Source organism: Myodes glareolus, chromosome 8, assembly GCF_982192425.1.
Source record: "Myodes glareolus chromosome 8, mMyoGla1.1, whole genome shotgun sequence".
In the NCBI taxonomy this organism is placed as follows: domain Eukaryota; kingdom Metazoa; phylum Chordata; class Mammalia; order Rodentia; family Cricetidae; genus Myodes; species Myodes glareolus.
This window is the reverse complement of record NC_142033.1, coordinates 448,513-466,176: the sequence shown is the minus strand read 5'-3', so window position 1 is coordinate 466,176 and position 17,664 is coordinate 448,513. Positions and strand designations below refer to the sequence as shown.

General features: G+C 42.0%; 1 protein-coding gene across 1 annotated transcript in view; it reads left to right on the top strand.

The window, feature by feature from the left end:
- The window catches only part of LOC146893730 (uncharacterized), a 133,889-nt gene that overhangs the window by 85,744 nt on the left and 30,481 nt on the right, over positions 1-17,664 (top strand). The gene's annotated exons all lie outside the window — the stretch shown is intronic.

The window sequence follows — 17,664 nt, the reverse complement described above, 5'->3', positions numbered from 1 at the left end:
ATTTATTTATTTATTATGTATACAACGTTCCTTCCATGTGTGCTTGCAGGCCAGAAGAGGGCACCAGATCTCATTATAGACGACTGTGAGCCACCATGTGGTTGCTGGGAATTGAACTCAGGACCTCTGGAAGAGCAGTCAGTGCTCTTAACCTCTGAACCATCTCTCCAGCCCCAGCTTACTTCTTGATGAGACCTGGACTAGCCTGATGTACATATCCCAGTTTTAGGTCTAATTTACTTGTTTTTTTTCTTTATAGGCTTATTTATTTATTTATATGAGACAGTGGTAGTTGGTTTTTGGAGTTTGAGAAAAGTCAAGAATACGAGAGTAGAGCTTCAGGATTATAGTGAAATTATAAATTCTCAAGATTCGATGACTTTTTAAAGCCACCACACTTGATGGTGGCTGTGATGGATGTGCCCTGATCTGGAACCTGAAGACAGAATTGCTCACTCTACATCTCACAGTTCTGCTTTCAGGGACCACTAGACACAGGGTCCAGATGGACCAATTTCTTTATATGACAAGACACCTATTGAATATACATGCTGGTGGTGATGCAGGCCTTTAATTTGAGCACTCATTAAGCAGAGGCTGGAAAATCACTGAATTCAAAGCCGGATTGGTCTCTAGAGAGAGTTTCAGGACACCTGGGGCTACACAGAGAACAGCTGGTGGGAAACAAACAAAAATAAATAATAAATAAACCAAACAAAATACACAATGTTTGGTGAATATGCCTGTCTTCCTGTTCATACCTCATGAGAGGCTGTGCTTGTGTCCTTTCCCCATCCTAGTGCAGATGATCCAGTCCCCCACCAGAGGGATCACTCGCCTGACCATATCAACCTCATAGGGAGGGGTTGAGTCTTCTGATTCAACCACAAAAGCAACCAAACATTCTGGACACTGGCAAGGGATGAATATTCGTCAAAAAGATATTACTCTCGGGTTCATAATCAAAGGAATTTCCAAACCTCTGCATAGCCTGACGGCTGATGCTGTGTGCAGTAGCACCTGCTGCAAGAATGCATAGCACACTCCAATAAACCCCACTTGGCTCTACCGGAGGTCTGATGCCTGCCTGCCAGCTTCCTCCTTGACTCCTCCCAGCTGCTGTGTTGGGAGAATGGTGAATAGAGATGTGTGTGTGTGTGTGTGTGTGTGTGTGTGTGGTGTTTGTGTGCACATATGTGTATTGGCCTACACACAGAGTGGTAAGCACATACTTGGGAACACTCATCAATGTGACACTACACAAGCAGAGGTCAGAGGACAGCTTTAGGGAGTTGCTTTTCTCCTTCCACTATGTAGGTCTTGGAGATCAAACTCAAGTCACCAGGCCCAAGTAGGAAGGTGTCTAACTTTTTAAGACAAGGAGTTGTCTTGTAACTCAGGCTAGCTTCAGACTCTGTAGCATCCTTCTGGACTCAGTGTCCCAACTGTGAGTTGTGGTTATAAATGTACACCACACCACTGTACTGGGCTGGGCTGACTCTCCAAGACTGAGTTCTAAACACGTTTCCTTTTGCCTTGCTTGCCTTCTCATTTCTGACTGAAGGGCAGACAGCAGCCATACTGTGAGCTGCCATGTGGTCCCTTTGTTGAGGAACTAAGAACACTTTGCTTTCAGCAGGCAATTACCCAGCAATCCAACCATCTTTTGAGTTTGAGAACTGCCCTACTTTTACTCAAGCCCAGGTGAAACCCTGGCCTCAGCCAGCAGTGGGATTCATCACAGTTCTAGTAGAGACCTTGAGCCAGAGAAGCAGCCAACACCTGCTTATTGTTTCACAGAGGGAGAATCAGAAGTAATCTCTTCTATGGCCACATACAGCTCATATACAAGCCAAATGGTCAGATCACTATGTGTAATGTCAGCCTAGACTACATACTCGGTAACAAAACAAGCCTCAAGTCTATTTGGTGTTCTGTAAGCTTCTTGTATCTTCATAGGCATATCTTTCTTAAGGTAGTGAAAGTTTTCTTCTATGATTTTGTTAAATAAATTTTCTGTGCTTTTGAGTTGAACTTCTTCTTCTATACCTATTATTCTTAGGTTTGGCCTTTTTATATTGTCCCATATTTCGTGGATATTTTGGGTTAAACTTTTGTTAGATTTAATGTTTTCTTTAACTGTGAGTCTATTTTCTCTATTGTATCTTCTGCACTTGAGATTCTCTCTTCTATTTCCTGTATTCTGTTGTTCATAATTGCAGTTGTTGTTCCTGTTCTTTTCCTCATGATTTCTGTTTCTTTAATTCTTTCAGCTTGTGTTTTCTTTATTTTTTTCTATTGCAGTTTTCAATTCCTGAATAGTTTCTGTTAAATGTTTGAGTTCTTTTTTTTATTTTTCTTTAAGTGATTTGCTGATATCTTTCAATGTTTTGTTTGTTTTTTCCTTCATTTCTTTAAGGTGATTTCTCATCTTTAAGAATCTTTAAGAATTTCTAAAATTCTCTTGAGGTTATTTTTTAGATAATTTTCTTCTGGTTCATCCATATTTGGTTGTTCAGGTCTTGCTTTTGTAGAGTCTTTAGGTTTTACTGGTATTGTGTTGCTCTTTGTGGTATAGCATGTGATCTTACCTTTTCTCCTCATCTTTTCCTCTAATAGGTGTTTTTGGGGCTGTCTGAGATTTTATTGAATAATCTTCTAGGTGATGGTGAATCCAAAGCTAAGATGGTTTTCCTCATGGTACAGTCAGTGTCCCAATTCTAGTTACCCCGTTGGTTATTCCTGTCCCAGGAGGCAGCTGAGTGCTCATGTGCTTTGGTCTGCTCCCTTGGAGTTTGCTTTCTCTAGCCTACTTTGGCCTAGGCTGCTGGCTTTGATCTGTTTCTGTAAATCTTGGTCTGGATCTCCTCCTGCAGAAGTCCCTGGGTTGGAGTTGGACCTGTTGTGGTGGCAATTGCTGACTCTGGTTCTGGTTGCTGGTTCAGTCCTGATCTGCCATGTCCTGGAACTGGGTTTGCTCCTGGCTTCTGCTCCTGGTGGAGCTTGGTCTCTCTGTGTCTTAGGTAGCTGGTTCAGTCCCACTCCAGTTACAGTGGAGGTTGCAGACTCTGAGTCAGGTCGTTGGCTCAATCCTGGTCTACCAATCCCAGGACTGGGTTGGCTTCCAGGGCTGGATTTGCTCCTGGCTTCTGCTCCCAGTGGAGCTTGTTTCTTCTGGCCCTCTTGGTCCTAAGAGTCTCTTTCAGTTCTTCCCCTGTGGAATTTGTTGTCCAAGGTAGAGTTTCTTGCCTCAGGGCAACTTTGGCTTAGGTTACCAGCTTTGACCTGTATCTGTAAATTCTGGTCTGGATCATATCTGCAGAAGTCCCTGAGTTGGAATTGAACCTGGAAAGTTTTCTGGTTCTGGTCTACTGCCTTGGAGGTCCCAGGCTTGGGGGTTGCCCGAACCCACAGAGGACCTGCTTACTTCCTCAGAGGTCTCAGACTCAAGCCCAGATCCACAGGGGTTCCAGGTTCCTGCCTATTTCCTTTGATGTCCCAGACCAATCCCTGAACCCACAGAGGACCTGTCTCAGGCCTACTCTCTCTAAGGTCTCAGGTCACGCCTGGCTCCACCAAAATCTCTGGTTCCTGCCTATTCCCTCGGAGGACCCAGATTCACTCACACCTAGGGTGGCAGAGGTCCTGGCTCCAGCCTAGTTCCTAGGAGGTCCTAGACTCTCACTCAGACACACTGGGGTGTTGGCTTAGGTCTATTCCCTTGAAGATCCTGGATTCACATCTGGAACTTCAGCAATCTCTGGCTCTAGCTCACTTGCTCAACAGTTACTCCCTTGTACCTGTTCTGGTGGAGATTGTTGACTCTGTACCTGGTCACTGGCTCAATCCTGCAAAAGTCCCTGGGTTGAAGTTGGACCTGTTGTGGTGGTGATCACTGACTCTGGTTCTGGTTGCTGGCTCAGTCCTGATCCACCCATGTCCTGGGACTGTGTTTGCTCCTGGATTCTGCTCCTGGTGGAGCTTGGTCTCTCTGTGTCTTAGGCAACTGGCTCAGTCCCACTCTGGTTTCTAAGGAGATTGCAGACTCTGAGTCAGTTCATTGGCTCAATCCTGGTCTGCCAGTGTCCCAGGACTGGGTTGGCTCCCAGGGCTAGATTTGCTCCTGGCTTCTGCTCCCAACGGAGCTTGTTTCCTCTGGCCCTCTCTGTCCTAAGAGTCAAAAGATGAGAATCTTATGGTTGACACACATCAACCTCTTGAGAAAAACTTAAAACAATGCAGCGGGGTCAGACACACAGATGCCCAGTGAATGCTTGCTATTCTCCAGTACACCATATGAGGGGAAGTTTTGCCCCTAAGGATTTTGGAACAACTAAAACCCTGTTGTCTTTTCCATCATCCATTCATTCCCCAAAGAGGACACCTGGATGTTTTAAAGGATTTGGTTTTGTTTCATTTAAGTAGAAGGTTCCTCAGACATAACTCTGAAAACACTAAAATGGAATAGCCAGTTTCTACTCAATTCAGTTTTCTACCAAAACTCCTGTCTAGCATGTCTTTGTCTTTGGTGAGTTCCTGTCCCACCATCCTGACAGCAGTCAAGAAACAGTTAGCATCCATCCATAACTCTAATTTCAGCAGAACCCCTCCTCCCAATCTTCTGTTTTCTGAAGGTACCAGGCACTCTCACAGGGTTCACTGAGGCAGGTGGGCATGTAGACATACAGGCAGTGTATGTGTGTGATATCAAGCATGCATGTACATAGTGGCCTCATCCTTTATGATAGGGCAATAGCACTATTAAATTGGGGTAGGTCTCAGGAGCACATAATTCCAAATCTCTGCTGGGCAGTGAGCACAGGAAACCAGGCTCTAAGCTGTAGCCTTAAAATGGGTTCTGAAACTCCCAAGTGCTGATATTAAAGGAATGTGCCACCACTGCACTGTCCAGCAGGATCTCTCCTCTTCTCTGCAGGTGGACATCAGCTTGACTGACTGACATGGAACTACCCAAGACAGGAACAAACGTACAAATACCACTGTGGGCATCCAGCTCCTCTGTGCCCACATCTTAATCCCTCTGTCCCTGTCTCTGCTTTACAAGGGGCCAGGCCTCCATTAAGAATCCCCAGGAGGTGCCTCATCTTCTCCCTCACTGTGCCTGATGGCTCTCTGAAACTTGGTAAGACCAAAGGAAGAAGGTTGTCTGAACAGCCTGTGAAGGCAGAGCAGCCACAGTGTAAGAGGATGAGGCTTTCAATTTTAATCCCATAAAACCTCTCTCTTATAAGTCATGTCTCCCCCCCACCAGCCAGCACTATCTTTCTTTGTTGATTTTTATTTTTTGGTTTTCCTTTTTTTCTTTTTCTTCATGTACTCCTTGTCACCAGAAGAGGGCACTAGATTCCCCACCATGTGGTTTCCTGAAATTCCAGAAATTCCACATCTCCAGTTCTGATTCTTTCATTGTTCTTTCTGTATGTCTCCCTTTAGTGAGAGAGTGGGCACCATTCCTCCCTGTTTCTCTGTGGTGTCTGTGTCTGTCACATACTAGGGAGCCAGAGGGCTTGCCACAGCTGAGATGTAGCTGGCAGCCCTGGGGCTGGGGAAAAGGGAAAGAATGGGTCTCCTGGAGAGCTTCTGTGGATTTCCATCAGGAGGCCTCAGCTCCTCTGAAGAGCCCATGGGAAGGGGAGGTTACCACCATACAGTCCTGCATGGTTTTTGCTTTGTTTTGTTTTGCTATGTTTTCAGGTACAGCTGTGACCAGGTGTGACTCCAGGAAAGACTCCAAAGCTAGAGAGAAACCCATAACACATAAACAAATAATGATAATATTAACAAGAACAACAAAAATATCTGAGAGGTCAAACAATTGACTTTACCCACAATTCAAAAATCATAAAATAAAAATAAAAATAAATCAAACACAAACCAAGTAGAAATAAATACCTTAAGTATGCCATTCAACAATTAGAAAAAGCTTAATCCCAGCACTTGGGAGACAGAGGCAGGGGGGGGCATCAGTGAATTATAATTCAGGCTAATCTGCCAAGTGAGATCATAAGGCTCATGAACTGTCTCATAGGCTCTAAGTTCCCATGATCAAGTTTCTAGGACCAAGAAGACAGTTCAGTTTTCTCCTCCTTCCTTCCTTCCTTCCTTCCTAAAGGCACAAGTCACAAAACAATCCCACACCAGTTTGGAATTATGATTAATAAAATTTATTTAAAGAAAATCTTACAGATTTCTGTCCCTAGACAATAACAGCACTCTGCATGACCAGGCAAAAGAATCTAGCAGCCAGTAGCCGAGTCTGAAGCAAGAAAGAGAGCTCAGGGCTATTGCTGCTTTAAAAGCAGCAGAGATCATGCCCAAGTGGACTGGTATCTTAAAGGCTATTGGCTGAAGGAGCAAAAGGAGCTCCCACAGCACCTTCCTCCTTTTTTATGTCCAAGAAAGGGCTTCTCCATAGTTTTGGAACCTGTTCTGGAACTCTCTTGTAGACCAGGCTGACTCCCAAGAACTGAGATTAAAGGAATGGGCCACAACCACCTGGCAGGATCTCCTTCTTGTTGCTCTCCTGCAGGTGGAAATCAGGTTGAGTGAAGTGTCAGAATCAAAGGCCTATTCTACCACCTCCCAGCCCCAGCAGTGTTTTGAACATCATGCTTTGTTGCTCTCTCCTCATACACTGAGTTTAATAAATTTTGAAGACAGACTGAGGGAAAAAATAAAACAAAACAAAACAAAACAAAACAAAACAGAGAAGTTCCTATGTGGAACAGGACAAAATAGAGATCTAGAATGAGAGGAAGAGAAAGAGGGGAAGGGATGACACAGTATTCCCTCAAGCAAATGAAAACATAACCCTACAGAATACCTGGAACACACAGTGAATTCAGTCCTTTGAGGGAATTTATAGGTCTTATTGCTTACCATTTAGAAAAAACCATCTAGCTGCGTAGTGGTGGCAGCATGTTTCTTTATTTCCAGTTCTACAAGAGTTGTTGTATAAGAGTTAGGTCCAGGACAGGGTCCAAAGCCAGAGAGAAGAAGTTTATATGATTTATTTAACTTTATTATATGTGCAATGATGTGAGGGTGTCAGATCACCTGGGAACTGGATTTACAATCACTTATGGGGTGCCATGTGGGTGCTGGGAATTGAAGACACTTCTTCAGGAAGAGCCACTAATATATCTCTCCTGGGAGTTAAACTCAGGACCTCTGGAAGAACAGCCAGTGCTCTTAAAGTCTGAACTATTTCTCCAGCCCTTGTTTGTTTCTTTAATTTGGGAAAAAATAATGAATTTATTTTATGCATGAGCACTCTATCTGCATGTACTCCATTTTACCAGAAGAGTGCAATAGATCCCTACCTTGTGGTTTCTGGAAGTTGCAAAAATTTCATCTCTCCAGTTCTGATACTTTCCTTGTTCAAGAGGAGAACTATCATCACTATGGGATGTGAATAACATTAAAAACCAAAATTCCCTGGCAGAATTTCATCACCAAATGCATGACAGTCCTGCATGAGACCACCCTGTAGCTTGTCTTTATTGTATATTTTTGCTGTTTTGTTTTTGTGTTCTCTGACTCTCTCGTACATTGAGATTAATTTCAAATTTTATTTGTTTCTCTCAGTCTGAAACAAAGACTGAAACAAAAAATGTCTGTCCCTGTGTGTGTGTGTGTCTGAGGGAGGCAGGGTCACAGTTCAAAACATTTTAGTGAAGGCCCTTTGCACACAGCATGGATATTGACTTCACCAAGATGGAAGCTTATAGGAGGCTGCCTCTGGTAACCACCTTGATGAGTGCTGACTTCAGCAAGATGGTAGACACTACGAGCCATATTTTCAAGGTCCATTTTGTTCTCAGTATCCTAGCCTCTAGAAGATCATGATTTAAAATCGGTGTCTCCAGATTCTCCACATTGTGACAATATACTATATATGTAAATAAAAATACTGTAAACCTTTAGCTTCCTTTCTAGGGTGAGAGGGTTAAAGAGAGAGAGAGAGAGAGAGAGAGTATTCCCCCAAGCAAAAGAAAACATAACCCTACAGAATACCTGGCACACAGTGAATACATCCTTTGAGGAAATTTATAGGTCTCATTGCCCACCATAAGAAAAAAACATCTAGCTGGGTGGTGGTGGTGATGCATTGCTTTTTTCCAGTTCTAGGGGACAGACTCCAAAGCTGGAGAGAAACCTTGTCTTGAAAAAGCAAAAAAATTAATAAGTAAGGTATTAAATGAATAGACAGATAGATGTATAGACAGATACATAGATACCTAGGTTGATAGACAACTACACAGATAGAGATGATTAAAGACCTCAGAGATCAGGGGAGGCAGAGTCAGGCTGATTACTGTGAGTTTGAGGCTACCTTTCTCTGCAGTGTGAATTTCATGATAGGCAAGGTGCCACCGAGAAACCCTGTCTTGAAAAAAAGTGTGTTTAGTACGTGCTTTTAATCCCAGCACTAGGAGGCAGAGGCAAGGGCAGCTGGATCTCTGTGAGTCTGAAGCCCATCTTGTCTGCAAAGTGAGTTCCAGGGTACAAAAAGATACACAGGGAAACCCTATGTCAAAAAAACAAAACCCAACTAATAATAGTAATGATAATAATAATAAAAATTGAAAGGCCCCCTACACTTGAAAGACCTCCATGTCCACATACTATGTTAAACTCTGCTGAAACTTAACTGAGCCATAGAAAGAAAACCTCCAGGCTCAGCTAATGACTCTGTGAAATTTAGCTGGGCCATAGAAGAAAAGTCCCCCTGACCCAGTTGATGCTAAAACAGGATATCTATGGGTTGCAGACTTGCTGACTAGGCTGAGGAGAGGGAGTACCCCACCCCCAAGGCATTCTATCAAAACTGTCAACTTGCTGCAGGGCTCTCTATCTAGCTTTGTAGTTTATTGGGGAAATTCGAGAATAGACATGGGGCCATTCCCGGGGTGAGCTAAGCCTGCCAATTTGAGAACCAATGAAATGCTTGTTGCTATGCAGCCTCTTATGTAACTCTTAAATCCCTATAAATACATAATGTGCCCTCAGCCTGACATGCTCAGTAAATTGGTTGCTGTAGCATCCACAGGCGCCTGTGTATCCAATAAACTACCTCGTGCTTTTGCATCCAGTGGACTGGTTCTTGGACAGAGGGCTCCAACTGAAACCCCCTGACATTTGGGGTCTTTCAAAATAATAATAGATCTAAGAGTTCAAATAATTGACTTCACCCATAATTCAAAAATTAAAAAATAAAGAGTGTGTCTGACTGATCAGCAAAAGGACTATGTGTGCTGCCGGGCTACCACAATCATGACATGGTGAGAGGGAGGGACCGAGGGACTGAGGGAGGGAGGGAGAAAGGTAGCAAGGTCAGTTTCCTGCCATCTAAGTCTCCTTTCAAAGACATTTCACCATGACCACCACTTGCATGCTTGGGGTTCTCCTTTCTGTTGTTCTGTTTTTACAGTCTCACACCCCCTTCTCAGAGTAAGTACTGAGTCAGAGAAAATCAAAACATCTGTGGAATAATTTTAGAAATTCCCAATTGGATATCATGTCCAGGAATAATATTGACATAGTGCTTTGTTTTGAATCTTTTTATTTCAGACATGAAAAGTAAAAATGTCATTTTATTGATTTCTTTTAGAGGGTCTGTTTCACAGCAGGATGTTCACATTTGTTGTGCTGCTTAAGATGATCTCCTGATCCTTGTATTTCCAGTTCCTGAATGCTGCTGACATGACAAACAAGGGCGTGCACACTCGAGTTTTTCATGTAGTACTGACAGCATAGAGCCCATAAGACCAAGATGAAAGCATTAGAGGGGACTGGCTCCATATCTTGCATACACAAGTGAATCTCTGGGAGCTTGAGGCCAGCCTGGTCTGCAAGAGCTAGTTCCAAGAACAGAGAAAAACAAAACAAAACAAAAAACCCCACATAAAGTAAACAAGAGAGAGAAAGAGAAGAAATATCAATTTAGAGATAGAAAATAAGGAAAAAAAACCCAGAATGTTACCAAGAAGACAGCCTGGTCTATAAAGAGAGTTCCAGAATGGCTATGGCTATTACACAGTGAAACTGTGCCTCAAAAAATAATAAATAAAGAAAACAAAAAAGAGGGAAAAATGCTGCTTTTTCCCTGTTTTTCTTTGTTAATCCCAGATTATTTATTTTAATTTTAGTTTTCATTTTTAAATTGTAATTGCAGCAGCAATGTTCAGAAGAAAATCCTGGGCCATGTAGTGAAATAGTTTGGCTGAAGCACAAATAAAAAGACAGGTCCTGTCTCAAAAAAAAATCAAGTTAAAATTTGTAATAAAACAAAGAAGGCAAATAAAGGTTTTTAATTTTCTTTTTTTTTTTTTGCTAAGAAACCCAAAAATGACTGAATTCAGCAATTTCTCAACTTCAACGAGAAGATAATGTTTTCCAACTTCAGCAAGAAGGCAGCAAATTTGCATGTCTATCTGGGTCATGTGGTGGTGGCCTGTGCCTTTAATCCCAACACTTGGGAGGCAGAGGCAGGTGAATCCCTGTGAGTTCAAGGCCAGCTTGGTCTACAGGAACTAGGTTCAGTACAGCTAGGACTGTTATGCAGGGAAACACTTTCTCAATAAACAACAACAACAAAAGCATATCTAAGCAGAGCATTCAAGTTGTAACCTCACCCTTTAATGGTTCAAGCAGGAATTCAAGACTTTAGCAAGGGGTGGTGACCTTGAATCTTACTAGTCTGAGTCTCATTCCTACCAGGTGCCTTCAGGTTCCTTCAGGGGACAGGTGTGGAGCCTAGGGTCCAGGGAACAGATGATCTAAAAACTCAAAACAGCAAACAATCAAACACAAACCAAGTAGGAAGAAATGCCTTTGATAGTTACTCCCATTTAAGAATTAGGAAAAAATCTAGCCTGACGCCTATATTCCCAGCACTTGGGAGGCTGAAGCAGGCAGATCTCTGTGAGTTTGAGGCCAGCCTGGTCTACAAGAGCTAGTTCTGCCTGGTGCTGGTGGCACAAGCCTTTAATCCTAGCACTCGGGAGGCAGAGACAGGTGAATCTTTGTGAGTTTGAGACCAGCCTGATCTACAAGGTGTATTTCCAGGACAGGCTTCAAAGTTACAGAGAAACCCTGTCTCAGAAAACAAGAAAACAAAATACCACCACCACCACCAACAAAAAAGAATTAGCAAAAGCCAAGCATTGGTGACATAATACTCATAATCCTAGCACTTGGGATGCTGAGGCAGGAGGGTATCAGTGAGTTCAAGGCCTGACTCATTTATCAAGCAAGTTCCAGGGATGTTATATAGAGAATTCCTGCCTCAAAAAACAAAATAAAACAAGACACAAAAAACAAAAGAGTTAGAAACGTGCTCATGAAACACCATGAATCAACTAGATGGCACTTAATAGCAATCAAAGGTGAAATAAAAAAGGCAGGTCTCCACTGTCACCCTTTTGTTTCCTGTGTCCTTGAGGTGCCAGCTGCCCCTGTTTCAGTGCTGAGGAGTTCCATCCAGAGAGGAAGAGATGGGCAGGTGCCAATGCAAGAATTCCTCCAACAACCTGAAAGGCAACATGACATAACCAGAATCCAGGGATCACAAAACTAGAAGAATTGAACACCCTACTCCAGAAAAAATGGAAGAAATCAACTCTAAGCGAAACTACATGAAAATAATAGAGGAACTTAAACAGGAGGTGAAAATCTGCTGTAAAGAAATGGAAGAGAAGTATAACAAAAAGATTGAAGAATTGAGTAAAGAAATGAAAGAGAAGTATAACAAAAAGTTTGAAGAAATGAGTAAATCCTTAAATGAAACCCTGGGAAACCAAGAAAAAACAATCAAACAGGTAATGGAAACAGTTCAAGAATTGGAGACTGAAATGGAGGCAATGAAGAAAACACAAACCGAGGGCCAGCTGGCTATGGAAAATTGAGGTAAATGAACAGAGACTTCAGAAACAAGCATAACTAATAGAATACAAGAGATAGAAGAATGAATCTCAGACTCTGAAGACACTATAGAGAAAATAGACGTTCTGACCAAAGAAAACAGCAAATCCAACAAATTCTCATCACAAAATATTCAGGAAATATGGGACACAATAAAAAGACCAAATCTAAGAATAGTAGGGGTAGAAGAAGGAGAAGAATTGCAGATCAAAGGTCCAGAAAATATATTCAACAAAATTATAGAAGAAAACTTTCCACACCTAAAGAACAATATCCCTATGAAGGTTCAAGAAGCATACAGAACACCAAATAGACTGGATCAAAAAAAATCCCCTCGCCATATAATAATCAAAACACAAAACATTCAGATTAAAGAAAGAATATTAAGAGCTGCAAAGGAAAAAGGTCAAGTAACTTTTAAAGGTAAACCTATCAGACTTACACCGGACTTCTCTATGGAAACCATGAAAGCCAGAAGATCCTGGATAGAGGTACTGCAGAAACTAAGAGACCATGGATGCAAGCCCAGGCTACTATACCCAGCTGAGCTATTGTTCACTATCAACAGAGAAAGCAAAATATTCCAGGATAAAAACAAATTTAAACAATATGTAGCCACAAATCCAGCCTTACAGAAAGTATTAGAAGGAAAATCGCAACCCAAGGAATCCAACATTGCCAATACTGCCTACAATAACTCAGACATCTAGCGACCCTTCACAAGCACAACTCAAAGAAGGGAAACACACACTCTACTACCCCCCCAAAAAAGGAAAATATCTGGAGTCAACAACCAATGGTCATTAATATTACTTAATATCAATGGACTCAATTCCCCTATAAAAAGACACAGACTTAGAGATTGGATATGAAAACAGGATCCAATGGGGGCTGGAGAGTTGGCTCAGTGGTTAAGAGCATTGCCTGCTCTTCCAAAGATCCTGAGTTCAATTCCCAGCAACCACATGGTGGCTCACAACCATCTGTAATGAGGTCTGGTGCCCTCTTCTGGACTGCAGACATACACACAGAATATTGTATACATAATAAATAAATAAATAAATAAATAAATAAATAAATAAATAAATATTTTAAAAAAAAGAAAACAGGATCCAACATTCTGCTGTTTACAAGAAACACACCTCAAACACAAAGACTGACAACTACTCAGAGTAAAGGGTTGGGAAAAGGTTTTCCAAGCAAATGGACCTAAGAAACAAGCGAGTGTGGCCATCCTAATATCTAACAAAAATGACTTCAAACTAAAATCAATCAGAAGAGATGGAGATGGTCATTTTATACTCATAACAGGAACAATTCATCAGGAGTAAGTTTCAATCCTGAATATCTATGCCCCTAATACAAAGGCACCCACTTATGTAAAAAAAACACTTCTAGAACTCAAGGCAGTCATCAAACCACACACACTAATTGTAAGAGACTTCAACACACCTCTCTCACCAATGGACAGGTCAATCAGACCGAAACCTAACAGAGGAGTAAGAGAATTATTGGAGGTATTGAATCAAATTGACTTAACAGACATCTATAGAACATTCCACCCAAATAGGATAGAATACACCTTCTTCTCTGCAGCTCATGGAACCTTCTCAAAAATTGACCACATACTCGGTAACAAAGCAAACTTCCACAGATACAAAAAAATATTAGTAACCACCTGTGTCTTGTCAGATCACCATGGATTAAAGTTAGAATTCAACAACAATGCTACCCCCAAGAAGCCAACAAACTCATGGAAGTTGAACAGTCAACTACTAAATGACCCCTGGGTCAAGGAAGAAATAAAGAAAGAAATTAAAGTCTTACTTGAATTTAATGAAAATAAAGACACAACATACTCAAACCTATGGGACACTATGAAAGCAGTGCTAAGAGGAAAGTTCATAGCACTAAGTGCCCAATTAAAGAAAATGGAGAAAGCACACATTGGAGATTTAACAGCACACCTGAAAGCTCTAGAAAAAAAAGAAGCAGATTCACCCAGGAGGAGTAGAAGACTGGAAATAATCAGACTGAGGGCTGAAATCAACAAAATAGAAACACAGAAAACAATCCAAGGAATCAATGAAACAAAAAGCTGGTTCTTGGAGAAAATCAACAAGATCGACAAACCCCTATCCAAACTAATCAAATGGGAGAGAGAGAACATGTAAATTAATAAGATCAGAAATGAAAAGGGGGATATAACCACAGACCCAGGGAAAATTCAGAGAATCATTAGATCTTACTACAAAAGCCTGTATGCCACAAAATTGGAAAATGTGAAAGAAATGGACATTTTTTTAGATAAATACCATATACCAAAGTTGAACCAAGATCAGGTGAACAATCTAAATAGACCTGTTAGTCATGTGGAATTAGAAGCTGTTATCAAAAATCCCCCTACCAATAAAAGCCCAGGACCAGATGGTTTCAATGCAGAATTCTACCAGAACTTCCAGGAAGAGCTAATACCTATACCCCTTAATGTATTTCACAATATAGAAAGAGAAGAGGAAGGATGAATATGGGAGCAGGGAAGTATATATCTCAACTAAAAGAGTCATTTTAGTGTTTTCAAGATAATTGATTCTAGAGGAGTTCCCAGGGCCAAGGAGAAGTCAGCAGATTGTTCCCTGGGCAGCAGAGGAGAGGGTGCCTGAACTGGCCTTGGCCCATAACCATACTGATGAATATTTTGCATATCACCATAGAACCTTCATCTGGTGATGGATTAAGATAGAGACAGAGACACATATTGGAACACTGGACTTAACTCCCTAGATCCAAATGAGAAGCAGAAGGAGGTAGAACGTGAGCAAGGAAGGCAGGATCAGAGGGAACCTTCATCCAATGATGGATGGAGATAGAGACGGAGACCCACATTGGAGCACTGGACTGAGCCCCCAAGGTCCAAATGAGGAGCAGAAGGAGGGAGAACATGAACAAGGAAGTCAGGACTGAGAGGGATGCCTTCACCCACTGATACAATGGGACTGATCTAATGAGAGCTCATCAAGGTCAGCTGGACTGGGACTGAATGAGCATGTGATCAAACTGGATTCTCTGAATGTGGCTGACATGGGGGCTGACTGAGAAGCCATTGACAATGGCACTGGGTCTTATTTCATCTGCATGTACTGGCTTTTTGGGATCCTAGTCTGTTTGGATGCTCACCTTCCTAGACCTGGAGGGAAGGGGGAGGATCTTGAACTTCCCACAGGGCAGGAAAGCCTGACTGCTCTTAGGACTGGAGAGGGAGGAGGAGAGGGAGTGGGAGTAGTGGGAGGGTATTGGGAGGAGGGGAGGAAGTGGAAATTTTTTTTTGTAAAAAAATAAATAAGTAAATTAAAAAAAAGGCAGAAAATTTCTTTGATGGAATCCAGCCTGCTTCCATTTTCAAAGCTGTACAGCCAGTAGAACTAGAAGGAACATGTGCCCATCTATCAAATAAAAAAAGCTAGACTCTGACATGATCATAAAAGATGAAAATCTTATGAGAAAAACTTGAGAAAATGTAGCAGGAACTCGTGCTATTCTCCAATTTCCAGAGTTTGAAGAGTCCAGACATAAGAAAATAAAAATGTAAAAATAAAGAAATATAAAGTTATAAGTCTAGGAGAATAAGAACAGACTATCAGCAGCTTTCTCAGCAGATCAAGGATCATTCATTCACAGTGAGCTATTTTCTCAGATGCTTGGGAAGCATAGGTCATTTTACAACTGGCTGTTTTATTTACAAGGCCAGAGTGTCTCTCTACAAATTAAGAGCAGTGTCCTGACCATCCTTAATAAACAGTAGATGTGAACTGAGTTTAACCTTTAGGAGACAGAGATATGTGACCTCTGGGTCAGACACCGTCTCTGTTATGGGAAACTGGCACCACCAGAGGAGAGGCATGACCTCAGTTTACACCCGGAGGTACCAGGAGACAGTGGATAAATAAAAAGGTTTAATTAATGAGCTCTGATAATGGAGATTATAAAATATGACAGTCAGTATCTGAAGATTTACCTGAAAACAGTGTAAAAGGTTTATCCTCCTAAATTCTCAGCCCAGAAACCAGTTAATTCCAAATTCTTCCTAGACATTAGCACTCACTCCCCTCCCTAGGGTCTCTGCTGACCAACCCAAGGGTCAGGGCAAGGTTGTAAAGATTCCTTTACCCAGACCTAATGCTTGGTGTCCTAACTATAAAAGGTGGGGTAAAAAACTGGCCTTTTGCCACAGCCTAACAAACACCATTTCTGGCTGTGGTCTCAGCTAGCTGATAAGCTTCTGTGCCCCACGGTGTTTTATTTTTATTTTTTATTTTTAAGTTTGGTCTGGTTTTCCTAGGATCTGGTTTCTGGAATAAAGTTTGCTTCTGGTTTATTAGACTTGGTGGTGTTCTCATCTTTGTGCGACCCCCCTGGACCCAACAAGTTCACAGAGTTCACTCTGCCTTCTAAGTGATGGAATGATGACAGTAAAGGTGTTTGCTTCTTTTTCTTGTATATTTAGTTTAATTTTAAATTTATTCAAATGTTTCTGTGTGTGTGTATGTTTGTGTGTGTGAGAGAGACAGAGACAGAGACATAGAGATGGGGGGGGGGGGTGTTGAGTATAAAGGTATACTCCAGACACTTTCTAGGTCATATGTCAAAAGTTTTCATTATGAAAACAAAAGTCAATAAACATCTGTGATCTTTTTCTTTATTTGTTTGTTTGTTGGTCTGTTCGTCCATTCGTTCATTCATCTGTTCACATATTTGCTTTATTTATTTACAGTGGAATAGTTCAGTTTGGGTTAGGAATCAGTAAAGAACAATCCATCAGAATGGTAGGTAGGAAAGTATCCTGGGGAAAGAGTAAGACCTCATGTCCTTCCCTATTGAGAGGGAGCATTCTGAGGGGAACAGGTCCGAAGGCAAGACTAAGATAAGAAACCTTAATTTCAAGTGCTGCCTGCTTCCCACAAATCCTTTCCCCAAAGTCAGACATTTAGATAAGAAAGGGTCTCCATTCACTCCCTTTTGAGGAACTTCAGGCCCTGACATTAACATATGGCTGGGGCCTATTGGTAAGGTCAATGCTAGCTACACTCCTCAGCCAGGGACCTGAAACCACACCCCAGTTCACTTCTGCTGGCAGCCATTGGAATTCATTCTCAGATCCTGCAGCCTCTTCAGGCCACAGACCATTTCTTTTAGAAATCCCTTCCCCACCACCCACATATGTCAGATAAATAAATACTCACCAGCAGAAGCTTTAAAGCCGCTTCTCAAAAATTATTTTGATTTTTTTTCTCGAGACAGGGTTTCTCTGTGTAGCATTCCTAGCTGTCTGGCCTTGGACATACAGAGACCAGCCTGCATTCTTTGTGGAGTTTGGGGTTATAGCCCTGTGCCTCCACCAACCAGTTCATTTCTTTTTTTTTCATTCCAGGTTATTTAGTTTAATGAAAGACCCCCAATATCGGGGAGACTCTCACTCAAGCCTCGGGATGACGCGACCCCCCTCCCCCTGCCATAATTCACGAGAGACCATCCTTGCTGCAATCACATGAGGTTTAATTGATGGGAAGACGGGAACCAGTGCACTGAGGCCAAGACTCATAACCCACGCAGGGGAAGAGTTCGACCCCGAGTAGCTGGGAGAAGGGGTTTTTAAGGGAAGAAACCACAGCCCAGTAATCCGAAAGGGGCAGGGAGGGTGTCACAGAAAATTCCGAAAGT